This window comes from Staurois parvus, unplaced genomic scaffold (genome assembly GCF_062004578.1).
Source record: "Staurois parvus isolate SC_StPar_1 unplaced genomic scaffold, SC_StPar_1.0 ptg000965l, whole genome shotgun sequence".
NCBI classification, from domain to species: domain Eukaryota; kingdom Metazoa; phylum Chordata; class Amphibia; order Anura; family Ranidae; genus Staurois; species Staurois parvus.
The window spans coordinates 775,995-798,566 of NW_028318761.1; the positions used below are offsets into that span (position 1 = coordinate 775,995).

At 46.1% G+C, this 22,572-nt stretch overlaps 1 protein-coding gene and 1 pseudogene across 1 annotated transcript in view; one reads left to right on the forward strand and one right to left on the reverse strand.

Moving 5' to 3' along the window:
- The window catches only part of LOC149441617 (uncharacterized), a 109,199-nt gene that overhangs the window by 61,140 nt on the left and 25,487 nt on the right, over positions 1-22,572 (reverse strand). The gene's annotated exons all lie outside the window — the stretch shown is intronic.
- Positions 270-22,314, forward strand: LOC149441620 (uncharacterized; annotated as a pseudogene).

Genomic DNA, 22,572 nt, shown 5'->3' on the forward strand with positions numbered 1-22,572 from the left:
GTGGGGACCCTCGTCCTATAATCCCCTCATCACTGTCCCTCCTATAAAAGACAGTTCTGGTTGTTTCCTCACTCTCTGACTAAGGTCCATGAATAAAGAAATGACCTGGTAGGAGATCAGAGGAGCCATTTCCTAGTTCCCTTGAGGGTGGAATTGTAAGCTCCTCAGAGACCAAGCTGCCTGATATGGGTGGAGTCCTGGTTTGGGGGAACCAATCAGTTCCTGTCTAGTAATCCTCTTTGTCTTTGTATTTTAGTCCATGGCCGGGAGATGATGAAAACCTCTGAGGATTGTCTCACTTTGTCTCCAGACTGGAAAGTAGAAGATGAGGACATCACACAGTATAGTCCAGGAGAAAACCCAGCTCCCTCCAATGTCCATCCGGCACCACCCAGTGTAGATGGACCATCGGATTCCTCGTATCCTGAGGAACCTCAGACTGTGCGGGACCGGGCCGGCCTTCCAACAAAGAAGATGTTCTCCTGTCCTGAGTGCGGGAAGAGGTTCCATGCTAAATCTGGTCTTAATGTGCATCAAAGATCTCACACAGGGGAGAAACCATATTCCTGTCCTGAGTGCGGGAAATGTTTTTCAGTGAAGTCCAATCTTTACAGCCATCAGAGATCTCACACAGGGGAGAAGCCATATTCCTGTCCTGAGTGTGGGAAATGTTTTGTAAAAAAATCAGATCTTGTTACACATCAAAGATGTCACACAGGGGAAAAGCCATATTCCTGTCCTGAGTGTGGGAAATGTTTTTCAGTGAAGTCTCATCTTTATAGCCATCAGAGATTACATACGGGAGAAAAGCCATTTTCCTGTCCTGAGTGTGGAAAATGTTTTTTACATAAATCAGAGCTAGTCAGACATCAAAGGTTTCACACGGGGGAAAAGCCGTATTCCTGCTCTGAGTGCGGGAAATATTTTTCAGTGAAGTCCAATCTTTCCATACATCAGAGTTCGCACATGAGGGACAAGCCATACACCTGTCCTGAGTGCAGGAAATGTTTTTCACACAAGTCCATTCTTCACAGACATCAGAGATCTCACATGGTGGAGAAGCCCCTTTCCTGTCCTGAGTGCAGGAAATGTTTTTTACATAGATCAGATCTTCACAGACATCAGAGATCTCACACAGGGGAGAAGCCTCATTGCTGTCCTGAGTGTGGGAAATGTTTTTCAGCGAAGTCCAATCTTTACATCCATCAGAGATCTCACACAGGGGAGAAGCCATATTCATGTTCTGAGTGTGGGAAATGTTTTGTACATAATTCAGGACTTGTAAAACATCAAAAGTTTCACACGGGGAAAATGGTTGGATGATTGATTGTCACATTCATCCAACAAATTTTCTATAAATAGCCCCCTTCTCTTTCATGGTCAGGCATGGCTTCATACTAATCCCTGAGATCATACTCAGACACGGATGAGTACAGTCCACACCGAAGGATATACGTTATTAACCCAACACCATTATACCAACCATTGATTTAACATTGAAAATACTGCATTTGGCCTTTACATGGTGCTAAGTGTCATAGAAATGATCACCATCTAATAGCGAGTCTGGCATTTTCCATATTAAATCAATTCAATCCATTTAAACAGCTCAGCAAATAGCCTACTAACATTCATTTCCCCATCCTATTCACACAGGAGGAATGGACATGAACTCTCACCAGGTGAATGGTTCCAGACATTCTTTATGAATAGACCCCCAAATGTCAGGAGATGTTTCTATAAAGACGGGAAGTATGGAGCAGAGAAATGAAGAGACCTCCCAGCAATGTTATTACCAGGCTGCAGCTAGGGGGAGCTCTAATGTCACCCCAGCAGAGGGATCCCATCTAGCCCACATTAACCCTCTCACTGCCAGAGCTGTTTCTGCATGATTTTGCACACATGGGAAAATGCAGATTTTGGTCCTGAAGATGAGATAAACCCCCAAACATCTATTCTGTGACATCAGAGGCCCTGGAGAATAAAATGGTGGTGATTGTTAAGGTGTTCCCCGTACACAGATTCCCCTTCATATCCGCCTTTATTTCCTCCTTTCCCCCATTTTCTATGTTGGGATCTTTTCTACAATACTTTGTTATAATAATGGAACACGTTGTGTATTGTATTGTACACCAATAATAATGACTCCGCCCCCACATTCCAGACAAGGGATCTCCCTGACCAATCGGATTCCTTCCTTTACTGTTTCCTGATTTTTATGCTTCAATCTTGTTAAATGTAAAATTATAATAAAACATTTATTGAACAAAAACTATTGTGTGTGTCGGTGCAATGACGGCAAACTTCAATATAGAACATTGCTCCTCGGTGACACCTCACACCCTTCAATAACGGCGCAGAGTGCGGGGGTCAGCAGTATATCATATACAGCCCACCATACAGAGTGCAGAGGGGGGCTGTAGTGTGTCCCCCCTCCTGATCCATACCAGGCCACATGTCCTCAACATGGGGGTCACCTTACCAGGAGGGATTCCCCCAGGCATAGCACCTTGGCTTGTGGCTGTGGGGATCTGTGGGTGGGGGTCATATTGGATTCTGGAAGCCCCCTTTAATAACAAGGGGCCCCCATATACCATCCCCCCATGTGAATGAGTATGGGGTATATAGTACCCGACAATAGCACCAGCCCAATGACAGCTCCCTAAACTGTCATCATCTACATAAGTGAAGGGACAGGGATGGTGGGACCTTATTGCCCAAATGTGACCAGTGACCATATTTGGTCAGTGATGTCACTGCTATCCCCGCCCCCTTCCTTACATGGCAGGGATTCCCAATGACATCACTGATTCCTGGGGGTGTGGCCGCTGTACCCATCCATGTCTTCCTCAGGCACCAGTGACAGCGGGAAGCTGTTATATATAGAAGTGGTAGAAATGTCTCTTCTACATGTGATGATCGGCTCCTGCAAAACACGGGACCGGAACAGGCAAAGTTTGGTTTGTACTGTCGTCTCATCCCTACTCTCCGACAACTAAACCCAGAGATCATCCCAAGTGGTCATTGTATTTGTCCCTTACATTGGTGACCAATGGGAGAAGGACCCCTTATATCAGTGGTCAGTGTAGTGGTCCCTTACATTGGTGACCAATGGGAGAAGGACCCCCTTATATCAGTGGTCAGTGTAGTGGTCCCTTACATTGGTGACCAATGGGAGAAGGACCCCTTATATCAGTGGTCAGTGTAGTGGTCCCTTACATTGGTGACCAATGGGAGAAGGACCCCCTTATATCAGTGATCAGTGTAGCGGTCCGTTACATTGGTTACCAATGGGAAAAGGACCCCCTCATATCAGTGGTCAGTGTAGCGGTCCCTTACATTGGTGACAATGGGAGAAGGACCCCCTTATATCAGTGGTCAGTGTAGTGGTCCTTTACAAAAGACTAGAAGGTTTAAAAAGAACTAAATGTGAATGAATCACCAGGACCTGATGGCTTGCATCTGAGAGTCCTCAAGGAATGAAGCCAGGTAATTGATAGTCATTCCTCATCTTTAGGAAAGCTTACTGACTGGAATGGTGGCAGCAGATTGGTGAAAATCTAACGTGGTTCCAGTATTCCAGAAAGGACTGAGATACATATCTGGAAGCTCCAAGCCAGTCAGCCTAACATCAATAGTTTGTAAACTATTGGAGGGATGATAAGGGACCATATCCAGGAATTTGCTGATGAACATAGTATCATTATTAGTACCCAGCATGGATTTATGGGAAAAGATCGTTCTTGTCAGACCAACCTATTAACAATCTATGAGGAGGTGAGCTGTAATCTGGATAAAGGAACCCCCGTGGATGTAGAAGCAACGAGGATTGTGTCACTTCCAGAGTCACTCAGATGTAAACAAGCCATTTCCAGCTTGTGAAAGCATCAGAATGAACTGATCTTGGTTTGGTCGGATGTTTTTATGGTCAGATTGGGATCTGGGGTCCAATAGACCCCAGATGTCTCAGTAAAGAGAACCTGTCTGATAGCAATAAAAGTCCTGAAAAAAATTGGGACAGTGAATAAATAGAAAGAAACTTTAAGAAATAATTAAAAAATGAAAGCACCCCCCCCCCCCCCCCATGTTTGCACACAAAGGCTAACACATACGGAATTCCACCACGCATTGTATACGGTGTTCTCACCACACGTGTATCCACACAGGTATGGCTGGAAATGTCAGAGTAAGAGCGATAATTCCGGCATCAGACCTCCTGTGTAACTCTACACTGGTAACCTGAGTGACACCTATGGGGGGTATTTAGGCCCTGTAGTTTGGCGCCATTCCACTGATGTTTGTAATTTTAACTTCTTCAGCCCCAGCCACTGCATATGTATGTTTGCAGGGCGGCACGGCTGCACAAAGCCACGTTTTAAAACGTGGTTTTGCAAAACAGGTAGGGGGCACGCACGAGGCGCGCGCCCGCCCTACCTGTCCCGTGGGTGTCAGCAGCGGGTCTCCACCGCCGGGTCATGGACGGTCATTACCGGCCGTTTTCCCGCGATTCACGGTGATCGCTGACAGAGAGCAGGGCTGCATTGTTTATACACAGCCCTGCTTTCTGTCAGTTGCCTGTCAGCTCGTGACAAGCTGAAGAGGGAGAGAAGAGTTTCTCTCTCTTGATCAGCCTGCCCCCGTCCAGCACACACCCCGCCCCCTAGTAAAACACTCCCCTCACACAGTAAACCCTAAAAATGTTAACCCCTTCCTCCCCAGTGCCATTAGTACAGTGTCAGTGTTTTTCTTTTTCACTGATCATTGTATTGGTGTCACTGGGGATGTCAGTGACCCCAAGTCAGTTCCCCCCCAGTGTCAAAATGTCCGCAGCAGTCCCGCCATAAGTCACTGATCGCCGCCATTATTAGTATAAAAAAATTAAAAATCCCAGTATCTTTCCCGCCATTTGTAAACGCTTTCATGTAAACCAATTAATTTACACGTATTGAGATTTTTTTTTAGCAGAGACATATCGCAGAATGCATTTTGGATGAAATTTGTGACAAAATTTTATTTTTTTATTTTTTTTTACTGGACATGTTTTATAGCAAAAAGTCCAAAATATTGTTTTTTTTTCTCAAAATTGTCAGCCTTTTTTTTTATAGCTCAAAAAATTAAAAATGCACAGGCGATCAAATACCACCGAAAGAAAGCTCAATTTGTGGGGAAAAAGGATGTAAATTTAATTTGGGTGCAGTGTTGCATGACCGCGCAATTGTCAGTTAAAGTAACACACCGATGTAACACAAACCTCTTCTGCAACTGCTTCCTGACCACCCTACAGCAGAAATACTGCTACAGGGCGGCATGGGTACGCAAAATCATATATATATAGGTGATTCGCGCTCCCGTGGTTTTCACACCCCTCCCAGATAGCATCAGATTGCCCGTCAGTACACCAGTCATCACATTTAACCACTTGATTGCCAGGTGCACGCTCATGTACAATAAACCTCCATTGCTAGTATAGTGTCTGAACGGGTCAATATCTTTCATCAGGTCAGCACTATACCAGCGTTCACATTAGTATAGCGTCCCCAAAAATGCAGCGTTAGCGGGATCAGCCCCAGCACCTGCCAACACCTGTGTTTAGCCCCTATGCTTACTCCCCCTTCTCCCCCAGCAAGTGTAGTGTCAGTAGGTCACTGTCACTTGATACATTGCACACAAAACCGCAGTGTTGGCAGAATCAGGCCTGATCTCTGTTAGCACTTGTCGGTAAATATTGATGACTCTCATATGCAGCAGAGTGCCAGTACTAGTGCCACGCTACCTTTTGGTGAACTGGAGAGTACCAGCGGTCTAGTACATCCTGGTCTTTCACATACCTTCTTGATTTTTGGAGCTGTTTTTCACAAAATATCTGTATGCGTTGATTGTGGATCAAAGCATTTTAAATGCACAACAATTTATCGCTGCCAACCCAAATTCAAACTTTGCCAGACCATTCGCATGGAAACTCATTACGGTTTTCAAATTTACATTTTTTGGGGGCCTAACCCTCAACATGGGTATTACTAAAAGAAATGAATTGCGGTTGTATTGGTCCGCAGACCCGATTCATCATATGCCGTGTTCTCTGCTGCCATGGCCAGGCATAGATATGAGAGTATAATGTGTTTTATGCATTTCAGCGACAATACACTCTGTCATCCTCGGGGTGACCCTGAATTTGACCGGCTCCACAAAATTCAGCCCCTCACAAATCACCTTAACTAAAAATTTGCAGATGTCTATACTCCCTGTCAGGAATGGACTCAGCACTGGTGGTGGGACTCACCTGCCGTGTGGGCTGCAGTACCAGGGCTGACCAGCGGGTGCTCTCAGCAGTCAGAAGCTCACTCCTGCAATCAGCCAACACCTGGGGCTGATTGCAGAAGGTGTATTTAAGGAATGGCCAGACCTGCAGTCAGTGCCTTGGTGTATGTTTCCCATGAGCCCCTGTACCTGCATCCTGTCTGCTTCCTTCTTGATTCCTGATTCTGCTTTGATCCTGACTCTGAGTGAACTCCGCCTGTCCTGACCTTGGCTATTTCTGACCACTCTTCCGCTCTCTCCTGGTACCCTGTTTGCCCGTTTGCTACCGACCCGGCCTGCCCGACTACGTTAATTTGTATATATGGTTATCTGTTGGAGTTTGGGTTGTTTGCACTGTGTTATGTTTACCTTGCACTGTGTTTGTGTTGTTTAGTCTTAATAAATTGTCTTATTTACACTATACCTGAAGCCTGCGTTTCCCTGTGTCAGTCCACACACCTCTGGTCATACCTGGAGCCTTGACACTCCCCAGCAAAACATCTGCGTTGATGAGTCCTTAATTAATTTTTCTGGCCGCCTTGCATTCAAACAATTTCTCCCCAGCAAGCGTGCCAGATATGGGGTCAAGATGTAGAAGACCTGTGAGAAGACAACAGGCTATACTTATAAGTTTCGGATTTACGAGGGAAAAGATAGTCACGTGGAGCCCCCCGGATGCCCAGACTACATGGGGAGTAGTGGCAAGATAGTTTGGGACTTGGTGTCACCATTTTTCCATATGGGGTACCACTTATACGTGAACAATGTTTATTCAAGCGTGCCACTATTTATACATTTGTACAATCTTGGAACTGGCGCATGTGGCACCATGTGACCTAATGTGTGCCCACCATTAGAAGTGGGTGGATGCAGGGTGGTATATTCTAATGGTGGGCATACCACACACTTTTTCTGCCAGAGATTTCTTCTCATTTTTTCATTCAGTCCACAGGCTGCATACAAAAAAAAGAACATAACATATACACCCAACAAGGACCAGCAACGTACTGGTACATCACTGGACTTTGAATGGTTATACCAGGATGATGCCTACAGCTGCAGGCCTCATCCTGGTATTGTTTTTTTCAACCAGCGATCGGCTTTCATGTAAAAGCAATCCTAGTAGATAATTAGCTGCAGGATTGCTTTTACAAGCAGCGGGAGATGATGCCCCCTCCCCCACTGCCTTCCAAGGTTTTCTCGGGCAGTCCCGTGCCATCAGGGGAACCTGAGAATGTAGCCGGTGTTTCTGCCAGCTGACTACGGAACTGATTGGAGACCAGAATGGTGCCAATCATCTCTATAGTCTAAGAATTCGGAAGCTACAAGCATTTCATCACTTCAGTTTCTCAGGATATAAACAGCACCATTTGTAAATTGGGAAAGCATCTGATCACACCGATGTTGGTTTGATTAGATAATGTAAGGGCAGAGGAGATATCTAGAGGCTGATAGACCCCAGATTTCTCAAAAAAGAATATATGACAATGCCCATTGAAGTTATCGGGGATATTTGCGTTCCCTGTTATAGCATTAAAAGTGATAAAATACAAAAAAAAATTAAAGGGACAGTGTAAAAATAATTTAAAAAATCTAAATAATTAAAAAACAAAATTGCCCCTCCCATGCGCGCACACCTGTGTGCACAAGCCTTGACCCTGTGTCGGTATGTAAACAGCGGTTGCACCATACATGTGAGGTATTGCCGTGAACGTCAGATGAAGGGCAGTAATTCTAACACTAGACCTCCTCTGTAAATCTAAAATGGTGCATTTTAAAGGCTTTAAAGCGTTGCCTATGGATATTAAAAATGTTTGCAGTTTGTCGTCATTGAACGGGACATGTGCAGTTTTAAAGCATGTCATGTTTGGTATCTATTTACTCGGCATACCATTATCTTTTAGATTTTACCAAAAATTTGGCCAATATATTGTATTTTTGTGCATTAAAAGTTAAAAAAGTTTATTTTTTTTAAAATTTGCTTTTGAAAAATCGCTGCACAAGTACTATTTGCCATAAAAAATTGTAGTACCCACCATTTTATTAACTATGGTGTTTACTTTAAAAAAATATATAATGTTTGGGGGTTTAAATTAATTTCCTAACAAAAAATACTGATTTTTTTTCATGTGAACAAAAAGTGTCAGAAAAGGCTTGGTCTTCAGGTGGTTAGAAGAGTGAGTGATGTGTGGCATAAACTTCTAATGCTGGGCATAAAACGCCCCCACCCCCCAAAACGACCTCTTTTTGGAAAGTAGTCACCCCAAACTATTTGCTGAGAGGAATGTTGAATCAATAGAAGAATTTATTTTTTTACCACAAGTTTTTGGAAAATGACAAAAAAAAAATATATTTTTTTATACAAAATTGTCACTTAAATGATTTATTGCTCACACATGCCATGGTTATATGTGGAATTACTCCCCAAAATACATTCTGCTACTTCTCCCAAGTATGGGGGTACCACATGTGAGAGACTTTTTGGCAGTCTAGCCAAGTACAGGACCCCAAAATCCAATAAGCACCTTCAGGCTTTTAAAGGGCTTTATTTCCTCATTACACTTCCTCACTACCTATCACAGTTTTGGAGGCCCTGAGATGCCAGGATAGCACCAAACCCCCCCAAATGACCCCTTTTTGGAAAGTAGACACCCCAAGGAATTTGATAGGAAGCATGGTGAGTATTTTGCAGATCTCATTTGTTGCCACAAGTTTTTGGAATATGAAGAAAAAAAACAAAAACATATTTTTTCTATTCTTTTTTTATATTTCAAAACCTTGTGAGAAAAAATTAGATCTGTAAAATACTCACCATGCCTCTTTTTAATTTCCTTGGGGTGTCTACTTTCCAGAAAGGGGTCATTTGGGGGGGTTTGGTGCTATCCTGGCATGTCAGGGCCTTCAAAACTGTGATAGGTAGTGAGGAAGTGAAATGAGGAAGTTACACACCTTCAGGCTTTCACAGTGGTCATTGGATTTCAGGCTCCTGTATGTGGCTAGGCTCCCAACAATTTTCACACACGTGGTATCCCCATACTCGGTAGAAGCAGCAGAATGTATTTTGGGGTGTAATTCCACATATACCCATGGCTTGTGCGAGAAATATATCATTTAAATTACAACTATGTGTAAAAAAAAAAAAGGTTTTGTCATTTTCCAGAAACTTGTGGAAACAAAAATCTTCCATGGACTCAATATGCCTCTCAGCAGATAGCTTAGGGTGTCTACTTTCCGAAAAGGGGTCATTTGGGGGTGTTTGTACTATCCTGGTATTTTAGCACCTCAAGAAATGTGATGGGCAGTCAGAAAGGAAAAGCTGTGTAAATTCCATTATCTATACCAGTGGTTCTCAACCTTTCTAATGCCGCGACCCCTTAATACAGTTCCTCATGTTGTGGTGACCCCCAACCATAAAATTATTTTCTTTGCTACTTCATAACTGTAATTTTGCAGTGGGAGGAATAGTGCCTCATCATTGGTGTCAGTGGGAGGAATAGTGCCCCATCACTGATGTCAATGGGAGGAATAGTGCCCCATCATTGGTATCAGTGGTAGGAATAGTGCCCCATCATTGGTGTCAGTGGTAGGAATAGTGCCCCATCATTGGTGTCAGTGGTAGGAATAGTGCCCCATCACTGATGTCAATGGGAGGAATAGTGCCCCATCATTGGTATCAGTGGTAGGAATAGTGCCCCATCATTGGTGTCAGTGGTAGGAATAGTGCCCCATCATTGGTGTCAGTGGTAGGAATAGTGCCCCATCATAGGTGTCAGTGGGGGGAATAGTGCCCCATCATAGGTGTCAGTGGGAGGAATAGTGCCCCATCATTGGTATCAGTGGGAGGAATAGTGCCACGTCATTGGTGTCAGTGGGAGGAATAGTGTCCCATCACTGATGTCAATGGGAGGAATAGTGCCCCATCATTGGTATCAGTGGTAGGAATAGTGCCCCAATCATTGGTGTCAGTGGTAGGAATAGTGCCCCATCATTGGTGCCAGTGGTAGGAATAGTGCCCCATCATAGGTGTCAGTGGGGGGAATAGTGCCCCATCATTGGTGTCAGTGGGAGGAATAGTGCCCCATCATTGGTGTCAGTGGGAGGAATAGTGCCCCATCATTGGTGTCAGTGGGAGGAATAGTGGCCCATCGTTGGTGTCAGTGGGGGGAGGAATAGTGCCCCATCGTTGGTGTCAATGGGTGGAATAGTGCCCCATCACAGGTGTCAGTGGGAGGAATAGTGCCCCATCATTGGTGTCAGTGGGGGGAATAGTGCCCCATCATTGGTGTCAGTGGGGGGAATAGTGCCCCATCATTGGTGTCAGTGTGGGGAATAGTGCCCCATCATTGGTGTCAGTGGGGGGAATAGTGCCCCATCATTGGTGTCAGTGGGAGGAATAGTGCCCCATCATTGGTGTCAGTGGGAGGAATAGTGCCCCATCACTGGTGTCAGTGGGAGGAATAGTGTCCCATCACTGGTGTCAGTGGGAGGAATAGTGCCCCATCATTGGTGTCAGTGGGAGGAATAGTGCCCCATCACTGGTGTCAGTGGGAGGAATAGTGCCCCATCATTGGTGTCAGTGGGGGGAATACGGCCCCATTATTGGTGTCAGTGGGAGGAATAGTGCCCCATCATAGGTGTCAGTGGGAGGAATAGTGCCCCATCATTGGTATCAGTGGGAGGAATAGTGCCCCCATCATTGGTGTCAGTGGGAGGAATAGTGCCCCATCGTTGGCATCAGGGGGAGCAATAGTGCCCCAACATTGGTGTCAGTGGGAGGAATAGTGCCCCATCGTTGGTGTCAGTAGGAGGAATAGTGCCCCATCGTTGGTGTCAGTGGGAGGAATAGTGCCCCATCGTTGGTGTCAGTGGGAGGACTAGTGCCCCATCGTTGGTGTCAGTGGGGGGAGGAATAGTGCCCCATCGTTGGTGTCAGTGGGGGGAGGAATAGTGCCCCATCGTTGGTGTCAATGGGAGGAATAGTGCCCCATCATAGGTGTCAGTGGGGGGAATAGTGCCCCATCATTGGTGTCAGTGGGGGGAATAGTGCCCCATCATTGGTGTCAGTGGGGGGAATAGTGCCCCATCATTGGTGTCAGTGGGAGGAATAGTGCCCCATCATTGGTGTCAGTGGGAGGAATAGTGCCCCATCATTGGTATCAGTGGTAGGAATAGTGTCCCATCACTGGTGTCAGTGGTAGGAATAGTGCCCCATCATTGGTGTCAGTGGGAGGAATAGTGCCCCATCATTGGTGTCAATGGTAGGAATAGTGCCCCATCATAGGTGTCAGTGGGGGGAATAGTGCCCCATCATTGGTGTCAGTGGGAGGAATAGTGCCCCATCATTGGTATCAGTGGGAGGAATAGTGCCACGTCATTGGTGTCAGTGGGAGGAATAGTGTCCCATCACTGATGTCAATGGGAGGAATAGTGCCCCATCATTGGTATCAGTGGTAGGAATAGTGCCCCCATCATTGGTGTCAGTGGTAGGAATAGTGCCCCATCATTGGTGCCAGTGGTAGGAATAGTGCCCCATCATAGGTGTCAGTGGGGGGAATAGTGCCCCATCATTGGTGTCAGTGGGAGGAATAGTGCCCCATTATTGGTGTCAGTGGGAGGAATAGTGCCCCATCATTGGTGTCAGTGGGAGGAATAGTGCCCCATCATTGGTGTCAGTGGGAGGAATAGTGCCCCATCGTTGGTGTCAGTGGGGGGAGGAATAGTGCCCCATCGTTGGTGTCAATGGGAGGAATAGTGCCCCATCACAGGTGTCAGTGGGGGGAATAGTGCCCCATCATTGGTGTCAGTGGGGGGAATAGTGCCCCATCATTGGTGTCAGTGGGGGGAATAGTGCCCCATCATTGGTGTCAGTGGGGGGAATAGTGCCCCATCATTGGTGTCAGTGGGGGGAATAGTGCCCCATCATTGGTGTCAGTGGGAGGAATAGTGCCCCATAATTGGTGTCAGTGGGAGGAATAGTGCCCCATCACTGGTGTCAGTGGGAGGAATAGTGCCCCATCATTGGTGTCAGTGGGAGGAATAGTGCTCCATCACAGGTGTCAGTGGGGGGAATAGTGCCCCATCATAGGTGTCAGTGGGGGGAATAGTGCCCCATCATTGGTGTCAGTGGGAGGAATAGTGCCCCATCATTGGTGTCAGTGGGAGGAATAGTGCCCCATCATTGGTGTCAGTGGGAGGAATAGTGCCCCATCATTGGTGTCAGCGGGAGGAATAGTGGCCCATCGTTGGTGTCAGTGGGGGGAGGAATAGTGCCCCATCGTTGGTGTCAATGGGTGGAATAGTGCCCCATCACAGGTGTCAGTGGGGGGAATAGTGCCCCATCATTGGTGTCAGTGGGGGGAATAGTGCCCCATCATTGGTGTCAGTGGGGGGAATAGTGCCCCATCATTGGTCTCAGTGGGGGGAATAGTGCCCCATCATTGGTGTCAGTGGGGGGAATAGTGCCCCATCATTGGTGTCAGTGGGAGGAATAGTGCCCCATCATTGGTGTCAGTGGGAGGAATAGTGCCCCATCACTGGTGTCAGTGGGAGGAATAGTGCCCCATCATAGGTGTCAGTGGGGGGAATAGTGCCCCATCATTGGTGTCAGTGGGAGGAATAGTGCCCCATCGTTGGTGTCAGTGGGGGGAGGAATAGTGCCCCATCGTTGGTGTCAATGGGAGGAATAGTGCCCCATCACAGGTGTCAGTGGGGGGAATAGTGCCCCATCATTGGTGTCAGTGGGGGGAATAGTGCCCCATCATTGGTGTCAGTGGGGGGAATAGTGCCCCATCACTGGTGTCAGTGGGAGGAATAGTGCCCCATCATAGGTGTCAGTGGGGGGAATAGTGCCCCATCATTGGTGTCAGTGGGAGGAATAGTGCCCCATCGTTGGTGTCAGTGGGGGGAGGAATAGTGCCCCATCGTTGGTGTCAATGGGAGGAATAGTGCCCCATCACAGGTGTCAGTGGGGGGAATAGTGCCCCATCATTGGTGTCAGTGGGGGGAATAGTGCCCCATCATTGGTGTCAGTGGGGGGAATAGTGCCCCATCATTGGTGTCAGTGGGGGGAATAGTGCCCCATCATTGGTGTCAGTGGGGGGAATAGTGCCCCATCATTGGTGTCAGTGGGAGGAATAGTGCCCCATCATTGGTGTCAGTGGGAGGAATAGTGCCCCATCACTGGTGTCAGTGGGAGGAATAGTGCCCCATCATTGGTGTCAGTGGGAGGAATAGTGCCCCATCATTGGTGTCAGTGGGGGGAATACGGCCCCATTATTGGTGTCAGTGGGAGGAATAGTGCCCCATCACTGGTGTCAGTGGGAGGAATAGTGCCCCATCATTGGTGTCAGTGGGGGGAATACGGCCCCATTATTGGTGTCAGTGGGAGGAATAGTGCCCCATCATTGGTGTCAGTGGGAGGAATAGTGCCCCATCGTTGGTGTCAGTGGGAGGAATAGTGCCCCATCGTTGGTGTCAGTGGGAGGAATAGTGCCCCATCGTTGGTGTCAGTGGGAGGAATAGTGCCCCATCGTTGGTGTCAGTGGGGGGAGGAATAGTGCCCCATCATTGGTAATAGTGACACCAATGATTGGGCACTATTCCTCCCACTGACACCAATGATACTTACCTTGCTGACCCCTGCTCCAGCCTGGGCTCGCTCGCTCCCTCCCTCTCCCATGGTACAAACACTTACCGGTCAGATGGCTTCCTTCTCCAGCCGCTTTCCTCCTCTTCACTCGCTCGTGCTTCGCGGTGCCGCTCGGCTCCTCCTTTCCAAGCTCCACCTCCTCGCTGGTGATTGGCCGCCTGTGTGCCTCTCTTGAGCTACAGTTCCGGCGGCCAATCACCGACGAGGAAGGATTGATCCCGGGGGTGTGTCCAGATGACAGGGACGGCATGTCATCCCGCCCACACCTGCAGACGGATCAAGGAGCGGTGTCTCGGTTCCTAAGGCCATCGGAAATATGTGTTTTCCGATGGTCTTAGGCGACCCCTGGGAAAGTGTCGTTCGACCCCCAAAGGGGTCGCGACCCCCAGGTTGAGAACTGCTGATCTATCCCATAGTTTGTAGACATTATAACTATCACACAAAGCAATCAATATACACTTATTGGGATTTTTTTAACCAAAAACATGGAGCAGAATACATTTTGGCCTAAATTTATGACAAAATTTTAGTTTTTTTGGATATTTTTTATGACCGAAATGAGAAAATATTTTTTTTTTTTAATTTTTCTTCAAAATTTTCTGGTTATAGCGCCAAAAATAAAAACTGCACAGGTGATCAAATACCACCAAAAGAAAGCTCTATTTGTGTGAAAAAAAGGATATAAATTTTATTTATGTACCATATTGCATGACCGCGCAATTGTCTGTTAAACTAGCGCAGTGATGTAAAGCAAAAAATGGCGTAAATTCCATTATCTATCCCATAGTTTGTAGACGCTATAACTATCACACAAAGCAATCAATATACACTTATTGGGATTTTTTTTACCAAAAACATGGAGCAGAATACATTTTGGCCTAAATTTATAACTAACTTTGAGTTTACTATATATGTTTTATAGCTGAAAGTAAAAAATATTGTTTTTCTTCAAAATTTTTGGTCTTTATATGTTTATAGCGAGAAAAATAAAAAGCGCACAGGTGATCAAACACCACTGAAAGAAAGCTCTATTTGTGTGAAAAAAAGGACGTAAATTTAGTTTGGGTGCAGCATTGCATGACCGCGCAATTATCAGTGGAATTAGTTCAGTGCTGAGTTTTAAAAAGAGGCGTGGTCATTAAGGGGGGTAAATCCTCAGGAGGACGAGCAGCTAGACTCCATCCTGGTATTCTGCTGCAGAGACTGGAAGGTGGCGGACTGATTGGGGGACCTTGTTGTCTACCAGTAGAGTGTGAATGACTTGTATTCCCAGATAATAATATATAATATAATCCCATGTTTACACACTATATATATATATATTTATATCTGGTGGTATATCATTGTTGATGACTATATAGTATATTGTTGGGAATTATAATGATTTCTATGGTATGTTTCCCCTGACATATATGAGACCTCAGCTTCCATTCTTCCCTTGGTATATATATATATTTATATCTGGTGGTATATCATTGTTAGTGACTATATAGTATATTGTTGGGAATTATAATGATTTCTATGGTATGTTTCCCCTGACATATATGACACCTCAGCTTCCATTCTTCCCTTGGTATATATATATATATTTATATCTGGTGGTATATCATTGTTGATGACTATATAGTATATTGTTGGGAATTATAATGATTTATATGGTATGTTTCCCCTGACATATATGACACCTCAGCTTCCATTCTTCCCTTTGGTATATGCCTGGATTTAGGACACTCAATTGTTGTCCCTTTTCTTATATCGCCTTGTTTTGATCCAACAACTGATCACTACTTACTGACCTATCCGGACCCCACTACTATCTAATATTTACTGTGTATTAGCTGACACTTGTATATGTCACTCCAGCTTATATCCTTCAATATACCTAAGGAAAAATGGCGTCCACTTAGCCACGCGTGCGCACTAAGTTACGTCTTCTCAAAGATGGCGCATGTATAATGCGCATGCACAGTCGTCTATATAAACTGACGGCGCGCGGGTTGGCGTTATTGGTGTTCCTCTCAGATGACCTGCGGGTGCACAAAACGCGTAAGGAGGAGCCAATAACGCCATGATGTCACACCGCTGGAGCAACGTGGAGCTCCGGCGGCCATCTTTAACTCTGGCCAGTTAGTCCATGCGGTTTTGCTAACTCACCCTATGTGTTTTTATCTGGATACCTATTATTATCTCAATAAATATTCATACTACTACACTATGGGATGTGTTTGCCTTGACTCCCCCGGGGAGTATTGATTTACAGACATCCACTGCCCAGTTCCCAGAGAGGGAGCCTCTATTACACCCAGTGAGCTGCACCCATCCATCCCTTAAGGGGAACTCTGGAAATCCCGGATTCATCATCTTAAAGTCCCAGGACCCATCCCCCATAAGAGGGAGTTTACTCTATTCCTGCCCTGAGATGACCATTAGATGACAGCAGGATTTATTACAAAACGCACATTATTTTACGCGTTCCGGTGAGTGCGCATTTCTTCCATACTGATTGCACAGCACCGTTTCCAGGACTGTACAGGATATATGAGCACTTAGTCACTTTATGAACTTTTATATGTCTGGTGTTATTTATATCACATGACTTTATTTTTCAGAATCAATTTGTGAATATTTATGTCACTTTTATGTAGCTTTTGACCTTTTACAATAATTTTAGTGCTGCACACTATTATTTACATTGCTTATTGTAAGGTGTTACTTGGTTACCTTGTGCATAGCGGCTGATATCCATTTTTGTGCGCTCACATATACCTACCATACATACTGTATCCGCAGATGGTGGGGACTGGACCTCCTGAATGAAGGATAGGGAAACCTGAAAATTGTCCTGGGCAGGAAGGGGGGAAAAGTACCCGGAATTGAAGGGGTTAAAGGGCAAATATGACAACAAAACATTCAAAATGCTAAACACAGCACAAGGGATCACACCATGAGACATTTCTCAGGGCTGCAGTTCCTCTGAGCTCCACAAGGTGGTGATCTCGCTTCTCCCCAAACAGGAAGTCTCCATGGAAGACAGGAAGTGATGTCAGGTACAGACAGGAAGTGATGTCAGCTACAGACAGGAAGTGATGTCAGGTACAGACAGAAAGTTCCATGTGGCACAAAGAAGAGGAGACATTGGGGGAAGTGGCAGCAGAGGAGGTAATAAGGTGTTATTTCCTATTTACACCCAGTAACCCCCCGTCATGTCCGTCCTCTTCCTCCATAGTCATGTCTGTCCAATTCCTCCATAGTCACGTCCGTCCTCTTCCTCTATAGTCATGTCCGTCCTCTTCCTCCATAGTCATGTCTGTCCTCTTCCTCCATAGTCACTGCCAATCTTAACCATGTTATTGTCTCACTGGTCATGTGACATGTTCTGGAATATCAAGTAAAATAGAGAAGGACATTCCTTCACTTAGTGAGCACTTGTTCTTAGAGGAGTCCTGATTCAGCTGCAAACCAGTTCAGAAACAAAACAAAGCCAACAGAGAAAAGGGAACTTCTGATCCGACGAACCAAGAGGGTTCCAGGTCCTTCAAGATGTAACAAACACTAAACAGTCCAAACAAAATGTCTTCCCATGGGGGGAGTAGTTCTTCAATGTCCAGCAACCCTCCTATTCCCCCCTCACATCCACATCCTATTATTGTGTGACCAATACCATCCAAATCATTCTTACTTTCATTTCCCAAAGTTATCCGTCTACAAGGAGACCTGTATAGATCACATGATGGCACCAATGAGGATGGAGGAGGACCGGAGTCACATGACTGAGAAGATACTAAACCTCACCCTGGAGATCATCTACCTGCTGACCGGAGAGGTGAGGAGGATTCTGGGAGGTCACATGACATCACTCTTATCTCTATTAATAAAACAGACCTGACCGGAGAGGTGAGGAGGATTCTGGGAGGTCACATGACATCACTCTCATCTCTATTAATAAAACACAGACCTGACCTGAGAGGTGAGGAGGATTCTGGGAGGTCACATGATATCACTCTTTAATATTTATTTCAGGTACTTATATAGCACCGTCAATTTGCACAGTGCTTTACATATATATTGTACATTCAATTCAGTCCCTAACCCACATTCATACATACACATACTAGGGACAATTTAAACAGGAGCCAATTCACCTACCAGCATGTCTTTGGAGTGTGAGAGGAAACCGGAGTACCCGGAGGAAACCCACGCAGGCACAGGGAGAATATGCAAACTCCAGGTAGGTGGTGCCATGGCTGGGATTCGAACCAGCGACGCTAGTACTGCCAGACGGAAGTGCTAACCATTTAGCCACTGTGCTGCCCTTATCTCTATTAATAACACACAGACCTGACCAGAGAGGTGAGGAGGATTCTGGGAGGTCACATGACATCACACAGCCCTGACCGGAGAGGTGAGGAGGATTCTGGGAGGTCACATGACATCACACAGACCTGACCGGAGAGGTGAGGAGGATTCTGGGAGTCTAACATGATATTCCTATTGGTTCCTCAATACAGAGATTTCCTCTTCTGAAGTCAGGTGATCATATGACCATCACAGTGCCTCCATGTGACTCCCTAAACCCTGAGAGACACAACATGCAGAAGATTCTAGAAGTCACCAAGAAGATGATGGAGCTGCTGACAGGAGAGGTGAGCGGTGCCGGGAATTCTGGGACATTCTCCAGTAACAGACAAGGGATGTGTCTGGATGGTGACTGTATCATTGTGTGTGTCAGGTTCCTATAAGGTGTCAGGGTGTCACTGTCTATTTCTCCATGGAGGAGTGGGAGTATTTAGAAGGACACAAGGATCTCTACAAGGACGTCATGATGGACAATCAGCCGCCCCTCACATCACCGGGTAAGAGGAGACTTTATTGTAAAGGAGAGAGCAGTACGGAGGATCCACCTAGATCCCCCATCATCTGATAAACACATAGAAACAATGGATTCAGTCAGTGTGTGTGTTTCCTACAGATGGATCCAGTCATGGGAACCCACCAGAGAGATGTCCCCGTCCTCTGTATTCCCGGGATTCCACACTGACACCAACGATGGGGCACTATTCCTCCCACTGACACCAACGATGGGGCACTATTCCTCCCACTGACACCAACGATGGGGCACTATTCCTCCCACTGACACCAACGATGGGGCACTATTCCTCCCACTGACACCAACGATGGGGCACTATTCCTCCCACTGACACCAACGATGGGGCACTATTCCTCCCACTGACACCAACGATGGGGCACTATTCCTCCCACTGACACCAGCGATGGGGCACTATTCCTCCCACTGACACCAGCGATGGGGCACTATTCCTCCCACTGACACCAGCGATGGGGCACTATTCCTCCCACTGACACCAGCGATGGGGCACTATTCCTCCCACTGACACCAGCGATGGGGCACTATTCCTCCCACTGATACCAGCGATGGGGCACTATTCCTCCCACTGACACCAGCGATGGGGCACTATTCCTCCCACTGACACCAGCGATGGGGCACTATTCATCCCACTGACATCAGCGATGGGGCACTATTCCTCCCACTGATACCAACGATGGGGCACTATTCCTCCCACTGACACCAGCGATGGGGCACTATTCCTCCCACTGACACCAGCGATGGGGCACTATTCATCCCACTGACATCAGCGATGGGGCACTATTCCTCCCACTGACACCAGTGATGGGGCACTATTCCTCCCACTGATACCAACGATGGGGCACTATTCATCCCACTGATACCAACGATGGGGCACTATGCATCCCACTGACACCAGTGATGGGGCACTATTCCTCCCACTGATACCAACAATGGGGCACTATTCCTCCCACTGACATCAGTGATGGGGCACTACTCCTCCCACTGCAAAATTACAGTTATGAAGTAGCAATGAAAATAATTTTATGGTTGGGGGTCACCACAACATGAGGAACTGTATTAAGGGGTCGCGGCATTAGAAAGGTTGAGAACCACTGAGGTAGATGATGACAATTATTGGTAGTTGTGATTTATACACAGCATGTTTGTTACAATGAATGTTTTATTATATCTTTCAGAGTGGAATCCTCAGGGATGATAATATTGATGTTAAAGAGGAGGATGAGGAGTATGGAGTGATGGAGGAGTTTTCAGAAGGACACAAGGATATGATGGAGCCACCTAATACCAGGAACCCACCAGAGAGATGTCCCCATCCTCTGTATTCCCGGGATTCCACACAGGAAGGTCACACCATCCCTCACTATTACAAGGTTGGTGGGATGGAGCATCTAGAACATGGACTTGTGGAGACAATGTGTGGATATTTTATGTGACCTTACATTTTACAGATGATATTTTCTCTCATTTCCTTGATTTAGAGTGGAGATCCAATCGATATAGAATTTGAGGTGAAAGCAGAAGAAGAAGAGGCGTATGTGAGGGATGATCAGCAGTCTATGGAGGAGGATGGAATAACGGGGACATTTATAGAGGAGGACACTCCTACAGAGATCAGCACAGGTGGGTCATGAACACTAAATCCATTCCTCCACCCATACTGCTCACTGATTGGTCCAGAGTAGGGCGGGGACTGGGTGATATCAGCCTGTAATCCCCTGGTCACTTTCCTGAGCTGTGTTCCCCATCTTGCCTGATGTGGGCAGAGTCCCGGTTTGGGGGAACCAATCAGCTCCTGTCTAGTAATCCTCTTTGTCTTTGTATTTTAGTCCATGGCCGGGAGATGAGGAAAACCTCCGAGGATTGTCTCACTTTGTCTCCAGACTGGAAAGTAGAAGATGAGGACATCACACAGTATAGTCCAGGAGAAAACCCGGCTCCCTCCAATGTCCATCCGGCACCACCCAGTGTAGCTGGACCATCGGATTCCTCGTATCCTGAGGAACCTCAGACTGTGCAGGACCGGGCCGGCCTTCCAACAGGGAAAAGCTTTTCCTGTCCTGAGTGCGGGAAGGGTTTCCATTTTAAATGCTATCTTGATGAACATAAAAGATCTCACACAGGGGAAAAGCCGTATTCCTGTCCTGAGTGTGGGAAATGTTTTTCAAAAAAGTCTAATCTTAAAAAACATTAGAGGCTTCACACAGCTGAGAAACCATATTCCTGTCCTGAGTGCGGGAAAACATTTTCACAGAAGGTTCACCTTAGCACACATCAAAGACTGCACACAGGGGAGAAGCCATTTTCCTGTTCTGATTGTGGGAAAAGTTTTTTTCAAAAATCAGAGCTTGTTTCACATCAGAGATCTCACACTGGGGAGAAGCCATATTCTTGTCATGAGTGCGGGAAACATTTTTCATGGAAGTCCAGTCTTTGCATACATCAGAGATCTCACACGGGTGAGAAGCCATATTGCTGTCCTGAGTGTGGGAAATGTTTTTCAGTGAAGTACAACCTTTACAAACATCAGAGATCTCACACGGGGGAGAAGCCGTATTCCTGTCTTGAGTGCGGAAAATGTTTTTCACATATGTCTAGTGTTTACATACATCAGAGATCTCACACAGGGGAGAAGCCGTATCCTTGTCCTGAGTGCGGGAAGTGTTTTTCACAGAAGTCCAATCTTTCTATCCATCAGAGATGTCACACAGGGAGAAGCCACTTTCCTGTCCTGAGTGAGGGAAATGTTCCTCACTGAAGTCCTGTCTTCCTGTACATCAGGGGTCCCACACAACCCTGGAGGTGTATTAGTGCCTTGAGTGCGGGAAATGTCTTCTAGATGAATGTTGCTGGACATCCCAGCTCTCGTGGGGAAGAAGCACACCCTGATATACACCTCAGATATACTCCATGGCTGATCTTCATCATGGAAGAAACAGTTCATAAGGAGATGAGAGGTCCCCAAAGACATGGATGAAGTGTGGGACCGGGTTGGCCATACATATCATGAGGAGAATAAAAATGTCCTGACCTGTCATTGGCTGAGTACATTTTGTGGTGGGAGATTTCACAAACACTTGGAGATCTATTTAAAAATAAAAGAATGAGTTGAACGAATGGGACCGGCGTTCGCCCAGCTGGGATGAACATTGGCCGTATTTTATTTCATACTCTGATATTCTTGGCTCCATCTAGTGGCCATAATGCAGTATTGCACTACTTTTACTGATTGAGGTATTTCATGAATAATACCTCATTATGGTCACTAGATGGAGCTGACGGTCATAGGAAATCAATGTGTTAAATTACGGCCAGAATCTGTAAGGACTCCATGAATTTGTGTCACATTTGTCCAATTAATTTCTATCAGCAGACCCCTTACTCTCCTTCTTCAGGCATGGATTCATACTAATACACTTCTGACTACAGTAGACATGGAAGGATAGAAGGTGATCTGTATGTAAGTCTTCACCTTGTAATACAACCAGTTCAGGTAAACATAAAAAGGAAAGAAAAGCATTTGTGTATAGATAGAAAAACATTATAAATACATTGTTCCCCTTTTTATAAGTGATCACATTCCCTCTGTTCTCAGTTGCATATGGGGAGGAGAAACAACAGCACAATTGACTTCTGTTTACTGGTCTTCCCAGTGCATGGCTGAGCAGGGGGGGGTCAGGACAAGTCTTATCATTGAAGGAGAGCAGGCTTTGTTTTCAGCATGGATGGAGAACTGACCATGAAA